The 17,935-nt window shown below is 46.6% G+C and overlaps 1 protein-coding gene across 1 annotated transcript in view; it reads left to right on the top strand.

The window, feature by feature from the left end:
- Nucleotides 1-3,515: 3,515 nt before the first annotated feature.
- Nucleotides 3,516-17,935, top strand: part of LOC147747246 (uncharacterized) — an 86,896-nt gene continuing 72,476 nt past the window's right edge. Inside the window, exon 1 of the mRNA XM_086936200.1 lies at nt 3,516-3,648. The gene's annotated coding sequence lies outside the window, so the exon portion shown is untranslated. The remainder of the gene's footprint in view (nt 3,649-17,935) is intronic.

The following is a 17,935-nucleotide window of genomic DNA, read 5'->3' as shown; positions in this document are numbered from 1 at the left end:
GGGGCTATGTATGTGTGTGTGGGTGGCTGTGTGTGGGTGGCTCTGTGTGTGGGTGGCTCTATGTGAATGACTCCGTGCGGGTGGCTCTGTGTGGGTGGCTATGTATGTGTGTGTGGGTGGCTTTGTGTGTGTAGTCAGGCCCGGACTGGCGATAGCGGGCACCGGGCAATCTCCCGGTGCGCCGCAAGGGGGGGGGCTGGTTTTGAGCCCCTGGGGGCCGATTTTGTTACAGGGCCGTTTTGGCAGCAAATAAAATCCGCCGATAACCAGCCCTAGCAAAGCGCTCGGCGGCACCTCCAACCCCCCATGCCCCCCCGCCCCCCCCCCCGAGTGGGGAGGGGGGGGGGGGTCTGGCCGAGCACTTTGCCAGGGCCGGTTTTGGTTCCCAAACCGGCCCTGTGTGTGGCTCTGTGTGTGGGTGCAAATGCAATAGGTCTCGCATTTGCGAGAGATTATGCTATTGGCATTGTAAATGACAATGCCATTTATTTATATGTTTTAAAAACAAAAACATAAATAAAAATAATGTCATGAGCAATGCCAATAGCTCTAACTTTAACAATGCTGAGACCATTGCATTGTAAATGCTTGTTTTTACTATGTTAATATTTAATTCCTGATACAACAAAGCACTGGCTAGACTGAAGTTCCCCTTAAACATCTGGGATGTTAACTTCAGTCTAATGTTTGATGTGCAATAACCTTTCCAATTTCAAAACGGATAAAACAGTGGTGCTAATTCTGGGGAACCATCCTTTAACCTGAACTTCCGTTTGGTAGGAACTGACTCTTGGCCCACTATTAGCTTCAATTACTATGCCCAAAAGTACTGATCTTACCTTCTGCCCACATATGAAGAAGATCTCTGGTACATGGTAGTCCATTTTGAAGCGCTTACGAAAATGAATCCTTGCATTTTATTTGAAGGGCGAAGATTAGTGCTCCAGACAGCTATTTCATCCTATTTGGATTATGGGAATGCCGTCTTGCTTGGCTTACCTAAATATTTTATCTGTCGCCTGTAGACTGTGCAAAATGCAGCTGCCACGACATTACTTAAATTACTTCAGTGCACTTCAGTTAAATCCCAGTTGGACTGCTGCCTCAAATCATGAGTAACACAATCTTTCTAAAGACACTTTGCATGGTGCATTAGTCACTTGCTGGCACTTGTCCTGAGCATCTCAGCTTCACATTTACGTGCCCTCTCACATGCTTTGTTCCTCATCTTACGCCTTCTTAGTTGTGCCCCTGTTCCATTGCACCAGAGGAGACTTACACTCTTTATATTTCACCAACGACGCATGGTTGTTCTTGTGAGTCTTGCCTGGTAAAAAGAAATAACAAATTATTCTTAACAGTTATTTAGTTAATCTTCCCTGAAACTAAGCCTAAAGGAGAACGTTCACATTACCTGCATCATTTCCTGTCACATTCACCAATCATCATCACTTTCTTACTTTATTTCAGTACATTCACTGAAACGTCGAAAGCGGAGCAGTCGATCACCTTCCTATGAATGCAGTCTGTATCTACCCAGGCACACCCTGAGCTGCACCTCTCACAAGAAACGCATTACTTTACAGAGGTCACAAAAATAGGCCAGCAACCCAGCTGACTTACTCCGCTAATAAAATGTCTTTGCTTGAATTGCTGCTTCTTGTTCTCAATTAACTCAAACTTTAAAAAAATGACTATGCTTGGAGATGGTCAAATAATATGAGTTATTAGCCATTATCATCTTGATGAGATGGGAGGAGGCCAATAACCAGCATTAGCGGCTTCCCCGAGGTCACTCACAGATTAGATCATAGGATATGGAATACTACAATCCCTACAATTAACATTAGAGGCTGTTAATGTTAAAATAAATGTATTTTGTCATATTTGAGTTGTGATGTCACAATTCCTTCCGGTCAGAGGAGTAGGCATGAAAATCTGATTCGTGATTAGAACAGTATCTGAAATTGTAATGCAAGCCATTGCAAGGAAGACTGCCTTTCTAGCGCCCTTTCCTTTATCTTCTCTTCAAAATTAGTAAACATTGGTTATCAGTAGATATTCACACCAGCTTATTTATTGCACTGCTGGGGTTCAATATAAGTGGACAGGAAACTGTCTGCATGTTACTACAGAACAGGCATTTATACCGACCTAAATCAATATGCATAAAATATGTTTGTAAATTACAAATCACAAGCTAGATATTTGTTTGTTTATTTTTCCAGTAAAGATTCCACATGTATTTATTCTATGTACCTGAAAACAGAAAAATCTGTTCTGCCGAAAGCAGCAGCAGAGTTACAATTTGAAAAGGGGCTTTGGGGAGAGTTAAGGTGTGACCTATAGACAGTGTAATACAAAACAATACTATCTATAACCTCTATAAGGAATACACATACCCTGACTGCACACTATAACGATATTGCTATTCATCCCCGAGATATGATATAGAATGTGGGCCTCGGTCTTGTTTCTCTATCTGAATATGGAATTCTGTATGCTTGTAATACACACCAGGGTTGCATCCCCAGCTCTAAGATTCCGTAGGTTTTTCTTCTCTCTCTATGCTTTATTTTGAAGACTCGACTCTCCAAGACCGTAAATGGGCAAGGTGTACCTACATTAGGATTACAAGATAACTACATGTTCCTGGTGACACAGTACTCCTGGCCTCGGCTTTCATTTAACAAGCTAATTCATTCTGGGAAGTGTTCGGCTTAATTCTCGTCAATTGAACCTAATGAAGTTATGGTCTAGATTACAAAGGTTTAAAATATACATCCTCCATGTATCCCAGTTTTAAAGAGTGAGCCAATAACCCTAATCTAAATTGTGGCCACCTACAACAAACACTAGCTCAACACAAGTGTTACATACATTCAGAAAAATGCATAGTGTTCTGGACAAACTAGGAACTGCAGAATCAAGTTTCTAGTGTGCATTTATTTATTCGATGCTCACAGCATAATTTAGACTTCGATTTTCTATAATAAATGTAATTCCCAACATTTTGTTTTAGCCATGCTGCCTATTGCAGACCTCAGAGCGCCAATGGATGCCGCCCCCACCTCAGCCCCCTCCCTCGGAGTATCAATGAGCAGGCTTCTCCTTAGTTAATGACTGTAATTGGAGGCCCCGGCTTTGTGTTACTGTGAAGCGCTGTATGGCGTTTCCGTGACCCTGTTTTACCTCAGCTGTAATTATTTAGCCAGCCTGCAAGCACGCCTGGGAGAGATCACCGCTGCACCTGCTGCCTGCGTCAGTGCGCGCGACGGCGCGAAGCGGCGAAGGTAAGCGGCTTTACGGCACTTGTCACTCACTACCTGCGGAAGTGTCTTAAATCAGCTGTACTTTGGGGTCAACTTCTTTTGGGATAGCAGGCAGGTTGGAAACTTTAACATATACCCCGGGGATTGCTTCCTCTTTTAGCTTGTTAGTCTTTCGGTGACTTGAGGCTGCTTGTCTTTGCTGTTGCAGATTTTTGCTCTAAAGGATTGTATATATGTCATAATCTAAATGACTAAATATGGACTACTATGCTTTGAGTCAGTTACTATGTGATCTTTGTCTGATGCAGCATATTGTGCACTGGATGTTCCAGGGCGCTGCCTCAAGGCACTTTGAAGACACATCAGGTCCCCACAGGTAAGGTTATCAAAATAACTGGTCAGCGTGTGAGTCACGAGGAGGGTGCGTGAGCGGAACGGTGCAGTGCATGTGGTTGGAAGGCTAGTGCATCAAACGTTACTTTGCATTGACCCAGGGGACAATGCACCCCATTCTCTGCTATGTGAGGATTTGGGGTACTATGGGCCTCTCGTATCCCTGAACTATTGATAGCTAGGGCCCTGACCCTGAAAGCGGAGGCTGGAGATCTCGCAGGTATTGCATGAGTAACAGTCTCTACAATGAATGCCAGTGCTAGGATGTCTAAGTGTCAGTGGTCCCAATGGGGTCCTAACCAGGTTAATTTAAAGTTAAAATACTATATTATCCAACTACATTTATTGCTCTTGCATATTAACGACACTGCTGTGCTATTGCTGTACAGCGCTATTATGCATAACAGCCCATGTACATGTAACTCTGTACAGTGATTATCCAGCAAAGGAACATATAGTTAATGTACATGTCTCTGTTAATCTTATATTTTAAAAACAGCTCTCTGCCCAGCCTTGAGTAAGAGTTAATCATGGCCCTAGACTCTAAGAGAATCTATCAAACACACTTTAGTCCAATCAAAGTCTACAGACCACTCCTATGCCTCTGTCTGTCCATAGCTTGTGCATAACCATCCTGGCCTTCAAAGGGATGTCCATTGTATCCATTGTGGCTTGTAGGAGTGGCCGGGTTATCCTGGAGTATGGCATCCTCCATTTCTTCTCTAGATCTACTGCTGTGACTGTGGTTTGGCCGAAGAGCTGTGCGGTGGTATTCTTTGCATGATACACTACTTGGTACTAAGTCTCTAAGAAGCTGCTCATCACCGACCACCTTTCGCAAGAACCTGAACAACTGGTTGTTCTAATCTTACCGTATTCAACTAGCCCCTACCTGTTGCTAAAGCACTGTGAAACCCTACTTGCGCTATACAAGACTTTATAATAATATTCATAATCTGATAGCGCCCCATGATTGTATGGTTGAAGATCTTTATTACTTGAACAAGACAGGGCAGACTTCTAGGTTGACCTGAATAGACGGTGGTGCATAATGTGTCACCGAGGAGTAGGGTTTTAGTGGTGTGAATGCTCGCAATAATGTACCAATAGATGTAGTCTGGCACGTGTTTCCAAGATCGCCCAGTGGTCACATGAGCTCATTGAAGTAAGACACACAGCTGAGGTCATCCGATACGGGTGTGTTACACACAGATGTTACATTATTGCAAACAAGAAGAAAGCATACAAATTCCAGGTGAGACATGTAGGTTGACTTCCACTTCCTGGATTAGAACATTGGGGATTACAGCGCCTGGTTTTCCTTTTGTGAATTTAAAGAACAAGAGGCAACAACCACTTCCAATTCTGAGCTCATGCGCTAAGGAAACTGGAGTGGACATGGGGGAGTCACCTAGGTAGGATTGCAAAAGTCATGCTATCTGATATGGCCTTGTGCTGGATTTTTGGTGATAAAAAGCTACGTAACCAGTGAAATCAAGCCATGTTGATGTCATGGCTCACAAGCACGTTCATGAAACTACACCTCCTTACTACTGATGCATGCAAATGGAACCAAAGCCTTGGTAATAGCCACTGTTAGCTGAGTGAAGAAAATTAGTATATGATTTATCTTTAAATGTAAAAGACTTCCATTGAATACTGTACTGAAACTTTAACTGAGAGCACCTTTGACCTGAGCTTGACCAGTCCCTGGGACTAGGAAAGACCCCAGAGTGGTCTGAGGGGCTGTTTTCAGGGTACACTGAGGAAGGGACTAGTACTCAATTTACTAAAGGTACACATCGTAGATGATTTCTCCAGAGTACTGTGGTAGACCTTTCATTTAGCAATGCATCCTTAGTTTCTCTTAAGAACTCCATGTAAGAAGGATGACATTATGTCCCTAAATAAATGGTTACCCCTGTGTTTAAAACTTTTTCCTACAGGATGAACCACACCAGATTATCCTGGCCGAAGGCTGGTGTTAACATCTTGTACAGTGTTCCTTTTAGATCCCTGTTCATCAGGGTCAGACTGGAAAAAGGGAAGGGCAGAGATTGTCAAATGATCCTCAGTGTTGTGACAGAGGAGGGAGTAAACATGCATTGCTTGGCCTCATTTTGCAAAAATATCAGTCATAAATAGGACGTTTTTTAATGATATTTTTTAATATTTTTTTTAGCACAACATTGAAGCAGAAGTACAATCACTTTAGTTCCTGACGAATGCTGGAACACCTCATCTAAGGGTTAATGGCTGAAACATGTTGACCTTCTTTGGTGACACACCCCAGCAGGTTTGATCCTCCCTGCAGTGTCTTTCATTTTAATCCTGACCCAATGTCACACAAATAAAGGTGTCGGCATCCCCTGTAGCCAGTTTTAACCATCACATTATCTTTCTGCATGCTCTGCTTACCTTACTACCCCCAGCTCATTGATGGGTATATATTATACCTCTGAAAACATCTGCTGTGCTCCTCTTTCTCAGTGAGGGAGTTGTAGCCCCCACCATGACAAGGCATCTCGGTGCAAGGAGGTTTCTGATGATGAAGCATGCCATCCATGGTAGGTGAAGGAAATCGTCTTTTAACCCTTGGCGTGCGTCGGACGGTCCGCGGCCGTCCGACGTTACGGTGGGCGTGTGCGGAGGACGGCCAGGGACCGTCCTGACCACGCCCAGTCATAAATCACCCGCACCGCGGCAGAATTCCTGCCGCGGTCAACGGGTTAAAATGAATATCCCATGTCAGCTAGGTTATTTTGTTTCTTGTTTTCGTTTTCCCCTCTCTGACTCAATACCAAGTGTTCTATCCATACTATATAACTTATACTATATACTATACTAATATAATAAAGAGGGAGCCCAAACCTTTGAGGCGGGTAATCTCAGGAACCACAACACCAATCACAACACCCAATACAGCGTTGGAAAGGGCAGTTGCAGCAGAAGGACATAGGCTATGCAGACGCCCACCATATACATTTAAAAGGTAAAAGAACTGTGCCAGCAAAGTAGTCCCTTGTGGGCGTGTCTGCGTTGTGCTGTGGGCGTGTGCTGGGGGCGTGACAAATGCTGGGGGCGTGTGGTACGTTCCTCCCTTCATGCCATGTCTCATATTGTGTGCTAATCCCACCCTGCTCCCTTTAAATACCCCTGCACCCCATAATCATAACCCACCCTTACTCCTTAAAATACTCCAACACCCTTAAACACTAACCCATCTTAACCCTATAAATATACCCTGTACCCCAAAACCCAAACCTATCCCTAAACCCTAAAAGTACCCCTGTACCCCAAAACCCAAACCTAGCCCTGAACCCTATAAATACCCCTGTACCTAAAAACCCAAACCTACCCCTGAACCCTAAAAATACCCCTGTACCCCAAAACCCAAACCTAGCCCTGAACCCTAAAAATACCACTTTACCCCAAAACCCAAAACTATATCTGAACCCTAAAATACCCCTGTACCCCAAAACCCAAACCTAGCCCTGAACCCTTAAAATACCCCTGTACCCCAAAACCCAAACCTACCGCTGAACTCTAAAAATACCCCTGTACCCCAACACCCAAACCTAGCCCTGAACCCTAAAAATAACCCTGTACCCCAAAACCCAAACCTAACCCTAAAATACCCCTGTAACCCAAAACCCAAACCTAGCCCTGAACCCTAAAAATACCCCTGTACCCCAAAAACCCAAACATAGCCTTGAACCCTTAAAATACCCCTGTACCCCAAAACCCAAACCTACCCCTGAACCCTAAAAATACCCCTGTACCCTAAAACCCTAACCTAGCCCTAAACCCTAAAAATACCCCTGTACCCCAAAACCCATACCTATCCCTAAACCCTAAAACTACCCCTGTATCCCATAACTCAAAACTATATCTGAACCCTTAAAATACCCAAACACCCCAAAACATATACCTCAGTACCCCAAAACATATACCCTTATACCCATACTTACCTTATCCAAACATCTAAAAAAAATGCTTTTACCATTCATGCATTTACAACGAATTTCGTTGTAAATGTATGCGTGGTAAAAGCATATAAAATGTAATGCCATGCGTTATAATGGCATTGCGGAGTCATGGTACTTTCGTAATGAAAGTATGCGGAGGATGGTATGCGGAAAGAAAGTTGCGGAATAATGGGTGTTTACCCTCCCCCGGTAAGTACATTGGTGGCACGACGGCCCACATCTCCAGCAACATACTCATATTTTTTCACCACCCATTTGAAAAATACACAGGTCTCTCTCTTTTTTTTTTTTTAAATTTGTTTTTATTGCAGAGTTAGAGACAAGTCATCAAAATTAAGCCAACCATTACACTTATGACATCACAATTGAAAATGAAGCAATTACTCTACACAGCCATTCAGCCCACATCCCGGAGGCTGGGCGGCGCGCCAAGAGCACTGTTCTCCAGAGGCTGCCTCAGTGTATGCCCTTCTCGGGCGCCCGGTCGGTTACATCATGTTGTATCTGCTTTTACCCCCCTAACGCCCTCCCCCCCCCTTGCACCATCAGAACCCAGAACACTCCCTGGGTACCTACTTCAGTTCTTGTCCACATCCTAACAGGCCCAGTTGGTTCTTCTGAACTACGACGCGGTGCCTAACTACCCTTTTCAAAAACGTCCCCCCCCCGCCTTCCTCCCCACAACTGCTGCTGATTCGGATACTGACAAGCCTTGCAAACACCTGAGTACACCCCCCATAGGATCCATTCACCATCGTTTGATCCACATGGAACCCAACTATCACAGCTCCTCCTCCTCATCTTCCGCCACATAGTCACGCAATGCCTGGACCACCATTTCCCATGCCCTCGCCAACTCCAAGCACTTCTCATTGCCAGTCCTAGTGGCCTGCCGCATTCTGATAACACTTTCGCAGCCTGACCACTTCAATAACTCACTCATCATCTCCTTACTGACGGACCTTCCTTAGACTTCCAGTGCCAGGTTATCTCTCTTTGAGCCAGCATGATTCCCAGGTCTATAAATTTACTAGTAATTTTTGTCCTCTTGGTATGAGGGAACCAGAGGAGCAGACATGCTGCCATATCAAAGTCTACCTCCCTATCCGTTACTGCATTCAGAAGCTCCCCCACTGCCGGCCAGTACGCTCCTAACTTCGGGCAATTCCATAACATATGATCCAAATCTACCTCGGGTGTCAAGCATTTCGGGCACATGGCATCGGGCACCTGGAAATACCGTTTCACTCTCTCCGGTGTCAGGTACGCCCTATGGATAATGAAAAAGTGCACCAGTTGAAATCGCGCATTCCTCGTTCCCTTCCACGTCCGTCTCAACACTTGGCTCCAAACCGTGTCCGGTATGGGCTTGCCTACGCTGATCTCCCACCGCGACTTCAATGCCAGTAGTGGCGCCAGTCCCTCATTCAGCATTCTAGTATGGAGACAAGTCACCGCTTGACATGCCATGGTCACTTCCGGTTCTTCCAACCCTTTCCTCCAATATCTCTGCATCGCTGCCACCACCGCTGCGTGCAGCAGGAAAGTCCCATCTGGTAGGCCAAATTGTTCCTGTAGCGTCCGATAGGGGACCAATGTCCCATCGACATACAGATCCCCCACTACTTGTAGGCCCAGCTCCTCCCATGCCAACAGTTGAGACCAATCGCCCCCATAAGGCAGCGCGGTCAGCATTCCCAGCTTCATCTCCGGCGCGTACGGCCGGTCTCTTTTTGCTCTCTTTAAGCTCCTGTGCCAACATAATTTAAGCGTTCTTTCTTCTATCGTAAGCTCTCTCACGTCTAGTTTCTGCTGCATTATTATATATGACAAAACACCCCTCTGGATGCCGAGCCCCCGATCATGCTCAGGGCCCCTGAATTCTCTGGCGACATTTTGTGTCAATACCTGGAGTTGTGCCGCCAGGTAGTATAATTCAAAGTCGGGAACGGCCAACCCCCCTCAGGCTTAGGTCTAGTCAGAGTACTCAATGCGACCCTGCGCCGCCCATGGCCCCAAAGGAAGCCAATCACCAGTGTCTTCAGATCTTTAAAAATCCGCTGCGGGATCCATATCGGTAGCGTCCGGAAATAGTAAAGCAGCCGCGGGAGTGCCACCATCTTCAGCAATGCCACTCGTCCCAATACCGACAACGGAAGGGAGGCCCAGAAATCCATGCAGCCCTTCAGCGCACGAATACACCGCTCCACGTTCCCTTCCAAGAGGTCCACAGCCTCATGATAAATGCGCACCCCCCAAATAGGTGAAACTGGAGGGCTCCCACACCACCTCTCTCGTCAGCAGTGGACTGGGCGCGCCCTTCCGCAATGGAAATACACAGGTCTTGGCCCAATTCACCCTGAGGCCTGATAGTTGCCCAAATCTACCCAGCATATCCACTGCTCCCTCGAGTGATTGCATTGGATCCGCTAAATACAATAACAGATCATCGGCATACAGTGATATATAGTGCGACTCCGGTCCTTGCGCTATCCCATTGTACATTGTGCCCAGCCGTGCCTGTGCCGCCAACGGCTCTACTGCTAAAGCGAACAGCAGAGGGGATAGCGAGCAGCCCTGCCTCGTCCCCCTACACACTGGGTAGGCCGAAGATACAATAGGCCCCAGCCGTACTCGCGCCTTCGCCGACGAGTAAAGCACCCTCGTCCACCTCCGAAAGCCTTCACCTATCCCAAATTTCAACAGTACTCCATCCAGGTATTCCCACTTGAGGCTATCAAAAGCCTTTTCGATATCAACCGCCAATACCACAGGGTCAAAATCCGACGCCCCGGCACCGTCCATGATGCGGATCAGACGACGTATGTTCATCGAGGTGTTCCTAGTCGGGATAAATCCCGCTTGATCCCTGTGTACCAATGTAGTCATGTGCGGCAGCAACCTGGCGGCTAAGATGCGACTCAGAATCTTATAGTCCACCGTCAACATGGACAATGGGCGGTAAGAAGTCACGTCCAACGCATCTCTGCCCGGCTTCAGCAGCGGCACCACCAGTGCCTCCCTCATTGATTCAGGCAAGCACCCCATCTGCTTCGCCTCCGAGTACACCACCAACAATCTAGGTGCTAGTATATCAACAAATTTGGCATAAAATTCTACCGGTAGCCCGTCCACCCCCGGGGTTTTATTTCGCGCCATATGTTTAATCGCTCCCCTTATCTCTGCCAATGTTATGGGCCCCCCCAGTTCTTTCGCTTCTTTGCCATCCAACACCGGCAGCGGAATCGGACCCAGGTACTCGTCTATCTCCGAGACCTCTGCCTCTAGGTGGCTTTCATACAGTCCCGTGTAATAGGATTGAAAGCGCGCCAGGACTGCTGATTGAGAATAAACCACGTCCCCATCTTCCTTTCGTATACTCATGATCAGGCACCCCCTAGGCTCTGGATTAGCTAGTTTGGCCGAGAGCGTACCCACTTTATCACGTTCCTCATGCACCTTAGTAACATACAACTTATAATCATAGCACCGCAGCCGTTCCGTCTCAGTCGCCACCACTTCTTTAGCCTGCATCAGTTGTTCCTGTAAGTCCGGCCGCTCAGGCCTTCATTGTTCCAGCCCTCTCAACACCTCTTCTGCTTTCGCAAGGTCATTCAAAACTGCTTTCCTCGCATTCGAAAATCTGCCCATGCACACCCCTCTCACCACCACTTTCATTGCGTCCCACTCCACTGATCTGGTCGAGGCCGAGCCTCCATTTTCCTCAAAATAACAGTCAATGCCCTGTCGAACCGTGTCGCTAAACACCAGGTCTTCCAATGTATCAGGCCGCAGTCGCCATGAGGGAACCGCTGATCTCGCCTGCTGCCACTGCATTGAGATCAGTAAAGGATTATGATCCGAAATGGTCCTAGTCAAATATTCAGACTGGGTCACCGCAGCCGCCAGGGGGCCGCCGCACAGCACCGAGTCCAGTCTAACATGCAAGTCATGAAGTGTGGAAAAGTAAGAGTAATCCCTGATCTCAGGATGCTGTTCCCTCCACACATCTATCAATCCCCACCTCTCCTGCCATTCCCTCCTGTGGGTTGCTAGCCTGCGCACCGGGGAATCGACCAATGGCGGATGTGACCTATCCAGCTGCACATCTGTTATTGAATTAAAATCTCCTGCCAGCAAGAGAGGGCCCGCCGAGTAATAGGCCAGCGAGCTTGATAAACCCTCAAAGAAGTGGGCTTGATCGGAGTTGGGGGCATAAATATTGCACAGGACCACCTCTCTGCCACAAAGTCGCCCCTCAACCGCTACATATCTGCCCTCAGGATCAATTCGCTGGCTCGTCATTTGGAACGGCGTGCACGCCCTCACCCAAATTAGCACCCCTCTGGCGAATGCTGAGTATGTCGTGCCAAATACCTGACCTCGCCACCTCTTCTGTAAAGCCCCGCACTCTGTCTTGGATAAATGGGTTTCCTGAAGCATTGCGATCTGTACACCCCGCCTCACCAGGTAGGCATGCACCTTATGACGTTTCACCATTGTACGAAGTCCTGGGACATTCCATGTGATACATTTCAAATTAGATAACGCCCCCATGGTGTACCTGTCTGCACAATGGCACTAGCCAACAATTATCCCCCGCACTGCAGCAGTTGTGTATCCCCTTTAAAACACCCCAAACAACACCCCAAACCCCTCTCCACAGGACAGGACTTAATAACCCAGCTTCAGCCCCGTTCCAAACCACCAACACCCCACACATTATTCTAACCTGTGGTCATCACCACAGAAGACCTTAAGGGCCTCGAGAGGTCGATGGAGCGCCGATCCGGCATAGGCGGAGCCCCAACCCCACGCCCGCAGTCCCATAGTGCTTGTACAGCCCCATACCTGGTAGTCCAACAAATGTCCGGAGAGTCTGTACCAGCAGATACCTCAGGATTATCCAGCGTTCTCAAGCCTCACTCATTAAACATACCATCTGAGGTTTGCGGTGTGACGGCCGGTCCCTTCGCACTTCCCGTATCTGAGTCGTCGCCTCCGGACTTCTCCCCCTCCTCCTCCGATTCCGACGCTCCGGATGCCTTCTCTTGTTGCGATCCTGCGATGGTCGCCGTTGCAGCCAGCGCGCCCCTCCTGTCCGCCGCTATTTGTGCCTCCCGCTCGGCCTTTTTGAGCTTGTTCCGGGAGCGGATGCGCTGTGATTTTCTGATCCGTACCGGTTTTTGCCGCTTCCTCCCGCTTTTGTGTGCACGATCAGTCCCTGCACGATACAGTTCAAGCCATGACCAAGCCTCAATAGGAGTCTGAAAGAAGTGGGTCCTGTCATCAATGATCACTCTCAGTTTCGCAATAAAGAGCAAGGAGTATTGGATCCCTTCCTCTCTCAGTTCCTTTTTCACTGACAAGAAGGATGCTCTGCTTTTCTGGACTTCCTGAGTGTAATCCGGAAAGACTGTGACTTTGCTATTTTCCACTTGGAAGGGGCCCTGGGATCGCGCCCTCTGTATCAACAGATCGCGGTCTTTATAGTGCAGCAATTTGACCACCATCGGCCGAGGCGGTCGGCCCTCCAGGGGCGGCCTGGCGGGAACCCTATGCGCTCTTTCCAGGGAGAAGAAGGGAGACAACCCCTCCGGTGCCACCACCGTCTTGAACCAGTCCTCCATGTAGGATATAGCGTCCCCTTTTTCAATTTTTTCTGGAAGACCCACTACCCTCACGTTGTTTCTCCGGTTACGACTTTCAGCATCCTCCGCACGTCGCTCCAGAGTCGCCAGACGGCCGAGGATATCCGTCAATTTATGCTCTGCCGTCACCACCGCCGGTTTCAGTTCCTGGAGCAGCTGTTCATTCGTTTTCACTCGATCCCAGAGCTTGCCGTGGTCTGCCCTCAGTAGTCCCAGTCCCGTGGCTACCTGCTCAATGTCTTGGTGCAGCGATTCCTTTGTCGCAGTGATCGCCTCTAGGATGGCGTCAAGGCGCTGGTGCAGCCTTTGTTCCTGTGTTGAGGCTTTTTACCGACCAGATTTTTGGACCAGTTGGAATCCGCTCCTAGGAGCCCCTCTAATCCAGCCGGAACGTAAACAACTCCCTCCTTAGAACGTATTTACAATGGATATAGACATATGTATAACATCTCGTACCTAAGGATGGGGAAAATAGCAATAAACAAGCATTGGTTCTACAATATCCTATTCACACCTATTAGTCTCGCGGCCACATAAGCCCAGACTAGTCTACCCTGGGGCAGGTCTGATAATGTACCATTTCGCACTTTATTTACTTGACACGCGATCCGGCGCGTCTACACACGTGGGCCTGCAGTCCCAGTGCTCTCATTTATACCCGGTCTGCAATCCAGCAGACCTACACACCCCTCAATCTTGGGTGCTCTCACTCACACACGGCCTACAATCTGGCAGGCCTCCGCACCGTATCCCTCCGGTGCTCTCACTTACACACGGTCTACAATCCGGCAGACCTACACACCTATCCTTAGGTGCTCTCATTAACGCCGTGTACCAACGACGATCACTTTCCTATGAACCCTCAGGGATGAAATCTGTAATTATCTATTCAGGGTAAAACTACGGCAATGGAAATTAGTATATATTAGTTAGAATCATAATATGTGCCTTCTGCTCTTGACATCAACTGTTCCCTGCCTCCCTACTTATTCAGTCACTCCTTACCTGACCGGGATTCACATCCGTTCATGCAAACAACGTCTGACTAGGAGAACTAGATTACTATGATTGAACAAGAATGCAAGGCACATGTCGGTTCACCAAAAATGGGGGCATTTATTATAGTAAAAGAAATAAACACAATACTACACAATATATATATATATATCTATACGTATATATGCTGCAAAGAAAAAGTAGAGGTTAAGGTGCGCGCTTCGCAAGGGAAGGGGCAGATGTCACCTGGTTAATATGAAGTTTGGACTCGGCAGTCATCTAGGTTCTCGTCTCGTCTCTCTCTGTGTCTTGGCTCGTCTCGGGGGTCCACCTCAGCCGTCACAAGTACACGTCTGCACCGCTAGGCTCAACCTCCTCTGCTTCCCTCCAAGTCACTGGAACCTTGCTCGTTTTTAGCTACCGTCTCTCTCTCTCTCTCTCTCTCTCTCGTTCTCAGAGAGTCTCGGTTTAGGAATCTTTTCTCAGACTTCAAAATGGCGATTGTCTGCCGCAGAAATAATTAATGGCATAGATGCTAACGGCTAGCTGCCGCCTACGGACTGACTCACTCATTGCCTAACACTTTCGCTAATATGGAAGCTGTCCCTTCATGGAAAGTTACGGCCAGTAACCTGCCGCCCACCAAATTCTTGTACCTCCCCGTACCAAGGACACGTTCCCAGCTGGCCAGCCTGGAGTTGTGTCTTCGGAGTGGAGAAAAATACAGTCTTTCGATAAGGGCCAGCCTGAACCGGTTCTCTCCAAGCGAACAACACCTTGAAACTAAAACATTACATTTAACCTAGAAAGCCTCTCCAGCTACCAGGCAGAGGGCAAGATGGAGTCTGTCCCGTTTAAGGCCTGCAAGGCCCAAAATATGCATGGCTCCATAGAAAATGTACTAATACTCTTACAAAAGGACGGATCATCACTAATACTTATATATCTATCCCCTAGCTTTAGCTTATAAGCCCTGATCTAAGGAAAAGGGTACAAAAATGCACTACTGTGCCTTATGGATAGGTCCTACTTATAGTCCTAATCCCTATACTATAAGGGTAATAGGCTGGAGTCATCCTCCATCATCCTCCTTCTAAAAAGGGTCGGAAAAGCCGGTTATTACATTTCACCCTTGACTCCAGTCTATTAGCCAGGTTCTATATTGAACTAACATCCGTGAAGGAATAATAAGAAACAAAATTAACTGATCTATTCTTTCTACCAAATCTACAAAATTGCAAGAAAGAGGGAATGCACTGGATAAAGCAGCAAATAGCCACCAAAATACAAATAAGAATTATAACACCCCCTAAAATCTGCCGTAAAGAATGTAAGTCTGGCAACCAATTAAAGAGCCAGTCGAACCAGCCCTGATCAATATGTTGTCTAACTTCTGCAGTCAAATCATGGAGTTTGTCAATATGGGCTTGGATTGATTTAGAATGGTCAGACAAATTAAAACAGCAGAGGCCCTCAAAGTCAGAACAGTCATGTCCATGTTTCAACAACAAATAGTCAATCGCAGCGCGATTTTGCAAAATGGCTCGTCGTTCACCCTGGGCATCTAATAATAAGTCAGATAATATAGCCGAGGTCTGATTAATGGATTTAACCATCCAGCAGGCCATCTTGCCAATGGTTTTAGCATTATAAACAGCTAATGCTGGGACACCAATAATAGAAAAAGCTAAACTAAGATACTCCGATTTAGAGTAAAGGTGTACGGTGGAATCACAGTCTTCTTGTAATGTCATAGAGTCTCGTACCACACGGGAATGGGAAACAGGGTGTGAGGAAAACATTAATAAACTTAATCTTGTGATAGCACACGGACCTCCAGTAATATTAGCGGGAATATAGGGCCAAGAAGTATTCCCGCAGGAAAAGAGCCAGCCATTAGGTAATAACATAGGACGATAATAGCTAGGAACAACTAATAAACTTTTACATGTCATATTATTTTTAACAGAAGTACATGAATTTGGAAGTCTTCGTAAACAAAGCAATCGTTGATGAGCAGAAAAAGTCGTGGCAGCTCGTAATTTCAAACGCAGGCATTCTGAAATTGCCTTAGGATCACAAGTGAAAACAAAACACAAATCGCCCTGCATAATGTTATATGTAGTAATCTGGGAAGGAATCGGAAGGGCAGAGTCAGAAAGGGCAGAACATAAAGGGCAAAATTCATGGGCGGGAAAATCGCCCAAAATAATATTAGGACGGGCACTCGAAATGTTGAAAATGTGTCGCAAAGTTTCAATGGAAGCAGGGACAGCAACCAAGCAGGTCGCTAAAATATCAGTCACGGATCTCATAGGGGTGAGACAGAAATGTGGAGAGTTCGTAACCCTTTTCGCAAGGGTTATCCAAAAATTGGATGAGGTGTCCCACGCAGCGAAGGAACGCGGAACTCGGGTTCTCCAATCAACCGAAGTCGGTGGGTCCTCTTCTCTCCCGGCGTAGCAGACCAAAAGGAGTCCAACGCCGGCACATCCTGCAGCAGCAGTCCAGAGAATGATCTGAAATAATACAAACACAGGCCTTTATCACTCTCGCAAATAACATTTGTCAGCTGGGACAGCTTCCCAGCTATCTTTCCCTGGCTTGCAAAAATACAATACCTCAGCACACCCTTCTCATTATTTCTGTGAATAGTAGTCTCAATATTACTTGACACAATTTTGGCAAACTCGATGCCCTGTATGATATAGTCCAGAAAAACAACTAAAGTCTCAGGAAGTATCCTTGGATTGAAGTTTGTTTATTGTCATATATCACTGGAAGCAAGCAGCCAGTGATATATGACAATAAACAAACTTCAATCCAAGGAGACCTGTCTGGACTATCATATCAATACTTCCTGAGACTTTAGTTGTTTTTCTGGACTATATCATACAGGGCATCGAGTTTGCCAAAATTGTGTCAAGTAATATTGAGACTACTATTCACAGAAATAATGAGAAGGGTGTGCTGAGGTATTGTATTTTTGCATATGTGACCCAAGTTTCCCTTTGGATCTTGGGAGGAAACGACACCTTGGTGGGTAGGTGTTATATACCTTAAGCACCCTCGCCGTAGTTGCAATTGCCTAATGACTGATTGTCACGATTACACCTGGCGCAACAAATCTAAGATGTGCGGCTCAATCTAGGCAAACCCATTCAATTGTGATATAATTGTTAATTTTTGCTGAACCTGCACTCTATTCTTTGCCATCACAGGTATAAACATGCACGACAATAACGAGTAATACGAAACTATTGTGGAGATTGTTTGTTCGGATGACATATTTATTCTGCATTATATATCCAAGTTCAGTGATCTTTCCCTGGCTTCATCACCAAAATGGTGTTGTCATGACCGGTCGCAATAACTTCAGCCTGTTCAGGAGGATGTTTAGGCGATTGCACCCATATTTTGGCGCCAGGGTTGTCCGAAGAACCAAACCCTTTTTGACCTCGTATCGTTAGCAAAGTTGGGGCAGTGCCTTTCTTAATCTCACCACTGAAAACAGGCATAATGAGCAACTGGGCAACACGGTCAGATTTCTTGATCGATAAGTCAAGCTCACTGCTATTAAGCAGGAGAACCTTAATCTCTCCCTGATAATCGCTGTCAATTACTCCTCCGAGAA

This window comes from Lissotriton vulgaris, chromosome 1_1, assembly GCF_964263255.1.
Source record: "Lissotriton vulgaris chromosome 1_1, aLisVul1.2, whole genome shotgun sequence".
Taxonomy (NCBI): Eukaryota; Metazoa; Chordata; class Amphibia; order Caudata; family Salamandridae; genus Lissotriton; species Lissotriton vulgaris.
This window is presented reverse-complemented; position numbering and strand designations above follow the sequence as displayed.